This window comes from Tamandua tetradactyla, chromosome 9 (assembly GCF_023851605.1).
Source record: "Tamandua tetradactyla isolate mTamTet1 chromosome 9, mTamTet1.pri, whole genome shotgun sequence".
Taxonomy (NCBI): domain Eukaryota; kingdom Metazoa; phylum Chordata; class Mammalia; order Pilosa; family Myrmecophagidae; genus Tamandua; species Tamandua tetradactyla.
The window spans coordinates 94,373,932-94,382,405 of record NC_135335.1 but is presented as its reverse complement, the minus strand read 5'-3'; the positions used below and the strand labels follow the sequence as shown (position 1 = coordinate 94,382,405).

At 35.0% G+C, this 8,474-nt stretch overlaps 1 pseudogene; it reads right to left on the bottom strand.

Moving 5' to 3' along the window:
- Positions 1–959: 959 nt before the first annotated feature.
- On the bottom strand, positions 960–1,685 carry LOC143646213 (dynein light chain 1, cytoplasmic-like; annotated as a pseudogene).
- Between the last annotated feature and the right edge of the window lie 6,789 nt (positions 1,686–8,474).

The window sequence follows — 8,474 nt, the reverse complement described above, 5'->3', positions numbered from 1 at the left end:
GTTTTAATTAAATCAAGGTGTTTATATAGAGGATAATTGGCCCTCAATTGATGGTACTCCATTAGCCCACAACCTTATAAATAAAAGGAAATGCACATACAGATAACATTATAAAAACAGAAACATTCAGTTTAAAAACAAATCACATTTAACTGGAAACATAGCATATCAACATTCTAGGGCCTTACCATAGAATATAACTTAAACTCCCTGATGACAAGTCTGACTAAAATTAAAAACAAAATAATTTGCTTAATACTGTTATGGAGTAAATGGCCAATATAATAATACACTAAACATACATGTACTGTAAATGTTGGTACAAAGGTGAAAATTTGATCATTAGTTGAAACTGATATATTTTTGGACTAGAAAGGCCAAGAAAATAAGCTCAAAAATCTATTGCAATTATTAAAATAATTCAACAAAGTGGCTAGATATAAGATAAATATGTTGAAAAGGAATGCAAGCTGTTTTAGTTTTCCATCTGCTAATCAATGGGTTGACTTAAACAACAGGAATTTATTGGCTCATGAATTTGAGGCTAAGACAAGTTTAAAATGGAAGTGTCAGAAAGATAATGCTTTCTCTCAGAATATCATGGCATTCTGTGACTGGCCACCAGTGATTCTTGATCCTTGGCTGTTTTTGTTTTTGTTTTTGTTTTTGCTTTTGTTTTGGACATGCACATCTCCACCATATTTATTTTGTTTGAAAGGAATGGATTTTGAAAAAAAAAAACATGGAACAGGGAGAAGTATAGAATAGAAAATAAATACAGCTATAAATTGTTTTGCTCATTGTTTTATTACCACAGCAAAGTAGTACAGAGAATGTCCTATATAAAACAACATACTGTTCCCTTGGTAAAGCTGAGGATTTCAGTCCTGATATTTGGAGTTTTGGGCTGCAGTCCCTATTTTTGGATGCATCACAGGCTGGGTGGCATGGTCCTTGCTTTAACCAGATTTGACCAGAAGAATGTCCACTTGGTCCAAGTAGAAGTGGATGAAGTGCTTGATTTCATGTGTCACATAACTACTCAAGTTCCTCCGCACAATAGAGTGCCAGGTGGGGTTGTACTTCTTGTCAAACTACTTCATGCTATGGACTGCAATGTCCTTCTCTGTGTTATATTTCTACAATGCCTGAGTAGTGCACTCTACTGAGCCCTGTTACATCTTATTGTGGTTCAGGGCATGCCCCCCCCCCCCGCCTCCTAAAACAGCTCACAACAAATCTACTTTAGCCATGAACTAAGCTTAAGAAAGTAGACAGGCTCCCCAAAGGAGGAAGAATATAATCACAGATGTAAAAATGGCATTGATTGTACCTTAGTCTTAAACATTAATCTTAGTGAAATATCAGGGTTTAGGCCCCTTTAGTGATTGTACTTGAGACCTGATGTCTTCATACTATATGCAATGTCTTTGTTCTAAAATCATATATCACTCCTTGCACTACCACTCCCCCTCCACGTTTTTTTTTTGCAAAGTGCTAGACCTCTGAATTGACTGGAACTTCTCTTGATTGTAAGTCCCAGTAAATCTATGTCTGCTTCACTGCCTGGCATGTTTTTCCGTCTCACAGCAGCACCAGCCTGTGCCCTGCATGAGCTTGGTCTGGACCCAAACATATTCCTCTGACATTTCAAAATTTTTGATCACGGCCTTTTGGTAGCACATGGTTATCGAAGAGCAGGGTGGGCTACTGCAATGGTCTCATAGGGGAGAGATGAGTAAAGCTAAGGCTTGGCAAGTGCTGCCCTCACTATCAAAGCCATGGCACATCAAAGGTCATTGGTTTTTCACTGTTACATAGCAATGCACATGGCAGTGTCTTTTTTTCTCTTGTAGGCTCCATTGACTTAAAGCTTCAGGTTGCTTCTTGTGGCTTCTCTTTCTGTGTCCAATTTCCTTTGCTTATAAGGAGTTCAGGCATATTGGATTAAGGCCCATCTTCATTCAGTTTGGCACAACTTAACTAACAATATCTTCAAGGTCCTATTTACAAATGAATTCTCACCCACAGGACCAGGGTTTGGAATTAGACCATCCCTTATGTAGGATATGATTCAATCGCCAGCACAAACTCATTTATCAGTAACAACAAACGATAACATATCGGAAATGACTTATTTTATCCTTTAAACCAAAGATATAAACTATTTAGAAATAAACCTAAAGATATGTGGAAAAAATGTAAGTAATGCTACTAAACTTTAAGTAGAACAACATGCAATGTTCCTATATGAAACTGAAAAAAAAATAGAGGTGCCATTTTTTATTAAACTGAATTTTAACATACTATACCTCAAACAAAATCTCAGTGGGACATTTGAAGGGTAAGAAAGAAGCAGAACTTGGTAAAATCATATTGAAATTCTTCTGAATCAATAATAAATAAGACTAGCTAAGGATTTTTTATTTTATAAAGAAATTCTATGAAAGTACCTTGCCTTAACAGATATTAAAACATATTAAAAAGCTCCAGATAATAGATTGCCAGAATACGGTAGGGTAGAATATTCCAGAAATCAATCCCTTCACCAAAATAACTATTGAACTGGCAGTTTATGAGCCAATTACTTTGAAACTCTGGAGTCTAATGGAAAACTGTGCAGCATCTAGGGAAGAACCAGAGGAAAGGGCTGGTAAATTGTGATAAGTACAGTGGGCTTCATCCTCACTGCTATGGCTATCACCCCTCTTCTCCTGGTCTCAGGACAAGCAGAGTGGGGACTAGAGTTCAGACCCCTGGTGCAGCTTGCTAATGTCATGGTGGGTCATAAAGACCTAATTCTCCAAACTACTGGGATGTGTGGTCTGAACTCCCTTCAGGCCAAAGTAGCAGAGGAATGCTAAACATAGTAACTTTCCTTAAAAATACAGAAAACAATTAAAGAGCTGCATTAATCATACAAGTGCTGAATCAAGAAAATGCAGCTTCAAAAGCCACAGAAGAAGCTCATGATACACTTCTGGTGCCTCTTCTAATCCCTCCACTATGCAAGGTAGAACCAGTTGTAGTTTCATTGTTAGTCCCTGGCCCTGTTCAGAGAGTGCAGAGTGGCCCCTATGAGTTTACTGGGGTGTCTGTATATCACTACCAACTGTCAGGTGGAAGTTTGAGAGCCTGAGTTGGGGAACATGTCTGGGGCTTGCCCTCAAAGAGATTGAACTGAGGGCAGAGAAGTGGTTTACATACATTTGAGACAGTGTGAGAAACAATTAGGTTGAAGCAACCTGGGACAAATGACTACCTACATTAAATCATTGAAGGGAGTACCTAGAAAGGGGAGGACATCTATTTCAAAGTAGTAGAGGAGGTTTTGGCATCAACTTTTACAGACTTTAAGTGGGGAATCCTAAGGCCACTAGCAAGCACAAGCAGAGGAAAATAAGTAGACTCCTTTAGATCCAGTTCCACACAAGCACAGATAAGACAGAAAGGACCCACAATTCCCATGCACCTCAGGCTGAACTTCCTGATAGAAGGGCTAACTGAAAAAGACAGCTTGTCAAAGCAAATATAATATGCAAAGACAGTTAAACATGATTTTTGCCTTGGATTGTTTTGATTCGTTCCTGGCATCCAAGAAAGCCTCTAACATATCACTAGCTGGACAAAAATTCAAGGAATAGGCAGGTCATGGACTAAATCACAGAATTAACACTTTAAAATATTAAAATGTACAGTGTATTAAGAAAGATTACAAGACCAACAAATACACAGAAAATGATAGCTTATTTAAGGAACAAGATAAAAATATGGAAACCACCCATAAAGAGGGCCAGACTCTGGACTTACTGGATGGCCTTTCTCTTTTTTTAAAGAATCTCAGTATGCTCAAGGAGATAAAGAAAAACAAGGAGAAAGAACTAAAGTACATAAGGAAAATAATGAATGAACAATATGGTATCTCTCCCAGAGAAAAAACTGAAGTTGAAGAACACAATAACCAAAATTAAAAATTCCCTAAATAGCTTCAACAGCAGATTGGCAGTATCAGAAAAAGAACCAGTGATCTTACAGGCAAGACAACTGAAATGATTCAGATTGAGGAGCAGAAAGAAAAAAAGAACTAAAAAAAATGAACAGAGCCTAAGAGCCCTATGGGACACAATATTATGTACAAAAGCAACATATTATGTACAAAAGAATCCCAATATGATGAAGGTCCAATTTCTCTTCAGAAACCATGAGGCAAGAAGGTAATAGTATAAAATATTTAAAGTGCTAAAAGAAAAAAATATTTCTAACCAAGAATTTTATATCCAGCAAGACTTGCTTTCAAAACTGAGGGAAAGATTAAGACATTCTGTGATATTTATAGAAGCTAAGGAAGTTCAATGCCACTGGACCTGCCCTACCAGCAATGCTAAAGGGAGCTCTTCAGATTCAAAGGAAAGGGCATCAGACAATGGATTGAAACAGCATAAGTATTTGTTTGCTAAAGTTGCTAGAATGCAATATTTCAGAAATCAGTTGACTTTTAACAGTAGGGATTTATTAAGTTACAAGTTACAATTCTAAAGCCATGGAAATGCCCAAATTAAGGCATCAACAAGAAGATACCTTCACAGAAGAAAGGCCAATGGCATCTGGGGCTCCCCTATCACATGGGAAGGCATATCTGCTGTTCCTTCTCTCCAGAAGGTCTTTGGGCTTCTGTGGGCCCTTCCTTGTTTCTCCCAGGGTATTTCTGTCAAGTTTCTCTCTTTCTGTGAGCTCTCTTAAAAGACTCCAGTAAAGGATTAAGACCCACCTTGAATTGGGTGACTCACATCCGATGGAAACAGCCTAATTAGAAGGTTCCCACCCACAACAGGTTTGCTCCCAAGGAGTGGATTAAAAATATATAGTCTTTTCTGGGGCATGTAACAGACTCAAACTAGCACAATAAGGAAATAAAGACCTCTTATAAATGTAAGCATATGGGCAATTATAAACGCCAGTACTATTGTACTTTTTGATATGTAACTCCATTCTTACTTCTTAGAGTTTCTAAAATGAAAATGCATAAAAAGTAATGATAGATTGATGGCTTTGGACATAAAATGTATGAAGATATCACTTGAAACAAATACAAAAAGAGTGAAAGGGTGGAGGAATATTGGAACAGTGTACGTGTATGCTATTGAGAAGTGGTATCAGATGGAATATGACTGTTTAGATTTAGGATGTTAAACTCTAACCCCATGGTAACAACAACAAAAAAAAAACATGAAAAATTAATTCAGAAAAAATGAAAGGGACCCAAAAATAGTACAATTCGAAATACCAAATAAATATGGTAGTAGGCATTAAAGGAAGAATTGAACTAATAAAAGGTGGAATAAGATGCAAAGAGATTAAATAGAAAAATGGCAGAGATAGGTACTTCACTGTCAGTAGTTACTCAAAATGTAAGTAGATTAAATTCCCTAGGTAAAAGGCAGATATTGGCAAAATGGTTGAAAAATCATGACCCAACTATATGCTGTTTACTAGAGACTCACCTTAAATTAAAACATATGCATAAGTTAAAAGTGAAAGTGAAATATACCATGGAAGTAGTACCAAAAGAGAGCTGAGAGACTTATACTATAATCAGATAAAAGCAGACTTTAAGTAAAAAACCCTTATAAGGGACAAAGGTCATTATATACTGAGAAAGGGGTCAAGTCAACAAGCAGATATAATACTCATGAATATATATACAGCTAACAGAAGAGCCTCAAAATATTTGAAACAAATATTGACAGATCTGCAGGGAGAAATAGACAGTTCTACATTCATAGTAGAAGATTTAAATACACCACATTCAATAATGCATAGAACATCTACAGAGAATATCAATAAGGAAATAGAAGACTTGAATGATACACTAAACCAGTCAATCCTAACAGACAAATATAGAACACTTCAACCAACAGCAGTGGAATAGACATACCACTCTGGCACACATGGATAATTATCCAGAATAGACTATATCTTAGGTCATAAGGCAAATCTCAATAAATTAAAAAATACTGCTATCATACAATATATATTTTCAACAACAATGAAATGCAGCTAGAGATCAATAACAGAGGGAGAAATGTAAAATTTGTAAATATGTAGGGAAAATGTGTTTTTAAACAACCAATGATTCATAGAAGAACTCATAAGGGAAATCAGGAAATATCTTGAGGTAAATGAAAATGAAAACACACCATACAAAAACTAATGGGAGGCAGCAAAAGCAGTGCTTAGAGGGAAATTTATAGCTGTAAGTGTTTATGTTAAAAAAAGAAAAAAAAATCAGAGACATAACCTCAAAATTGGAGGATCTAGAAAAAGAAGAACAAATTATACCCAAAACAGCACTATATGGTAAATAAAGATTAGAATAAAGATAACTGAAATAGAAATAAAAAGCAATAGAGAATCAACAAAACCAAAAGTTGGTTCTTTGAAAAGATTAGTAAAATTAACAGTTAGCTAAAGTGACAAAGAATAAAACAGAGGACATAAATAAAATTGGAAAGGAAAAGGAGGATATTTTTACTGGCCCCACTGAAACAAAAAATATTATAAGAGGACATTATGAACAACTCTACACCAACAAATTAGAAAGTCTAGATGAAACATGCAAATTTCTACAAGCACAAAGAACCTACATGATTCTAGAAGAAATAAAAGATCTCAACAGATCAATTACAAATAAAGAAATTGGATATGTCATCAAAAAAATCTCTGAACAAAGAAAAGCCCATATGAGTTCAAAGGTGAATTCTACCAAACATTTCAAGAAGAACTAATACCAATCTTGCTCAAACTCTTCCAAAAAATTGAAAAGGAGGAAGACTTCTTATGAGGCCAACATCACCCTCATACCAAAGCCAGATAAAGATACCACATAAAGAAAATTAAAGATCAATTTCTCTTATGACTATAGTTGCACAAAATTGATTCCAACAGCAGCTTAAAAGAATTGTACACCATGACAAAGGGGATTTATCCTATGTATGCTGCATGGTTCAACATAAGAAAATCAATGCATCTAACATGCCACATAAAAAGGACAAAGAAAAAGTGTGATCATCTCAATTGATGTGGGAAAGGTATTTGACAAAATTCAGCACACTTTCTTGATAAAAACAATTAGAACACTAGGAATAGAAGAAAAATTTAATATGATAAAGGGCATTTATGAAAAACCCACAACTAATATCATTTTTAGTGCTGAAAGACTGGAAACTTTTCCTCTAAGATCAGGAAGAAGACAAGGATGCCCAATATCATCACTATTATTCAATGTTGTACTGGAAGTTCTAGCTGGAGAAATTAGACAAGAGAAGGAAATAAAAGGAATCCAAACTGGAAATGAAGAAGTTAAACTTTTCTATATTCAGATCCCAGATCTTATATACAGAAAATCCTAAAAACCCACAACAAAGCCACTAGAACTTCTAAACTAATTCAGTAAATTGGCAGGATACAAGATAACATGCAAAAATGAGTAATGTTTCTGTATTGGTAATGAAAAATCTGAAGATGCAATCAAGAAAAAAATGCATTTGTAATCATAAGTGAAAGAATCCAGTATCTAGAAATAAATCTAACCAAGGACGCTAATGACTTGTTTATGGAAAACTATAAGACATTGTTGAAAGAAACCAAAGACTTAAATAAATGTAAGTACTTTTTGTGTTGATGGTTTGTAAGACCAAATTGTTGTCAATTTTATCCAAAGTGATTTACAGTTTCAATGCAACCTCAATCAAAATTCTTTGCAAAAACAGAAAAGCCAAGGATCTAATGTATATATTAGGGTAAGGGACACCAAATAGCCAAAGCCATTTTGAAAAAAATAAATGGAGTTTATTTTAAGGAGTCACACTTTCTAATCTAAAAACTTATTACAAAGCCTCAATAATCAATATAGCATGGTAGTGGCACAAGGGCAGACATATAGACTACTGGAATCAACTTTAGAGTTTAGAAATCAACCCTCACATTTTTGGCCAACTGATTTTTTGATAAGGCTGTCACGTCCACTTAATTGGTAAAGAATAAGAATCCATATACAAAAGAATGAAAGCGGACCCCTACCACACACATCCTATACAAAGAAATAACTAAAAATATGTCAAATACCTAAATATAAGAACCAGAACTATAAAATCTCCTGGAAGAAAGCATGAGCAAATAACTTCAGACTCTTCTGTTAGTTTTTTTTTTTAAATTTACACCCAGAGCAGAGCAATAAAAGAAAAAAAAATTGATAAATGGGACCTCATAAAAATTAAAACTTTTATGCAGCAAAGGACTTCATCATGAAAGTAAAAAGATATCATACACACTTGAAGAAAATATTTGTAAATTACATATTCAGTAAGGGTTTACTATCCATGATGCTTAAAGAAGTACTGTGATTCAGCAACAAAAAAGACAATTCAATTTAAAAATGAGCAAAAGACTTGAATTGACATTTCTCCAAAGAAGAT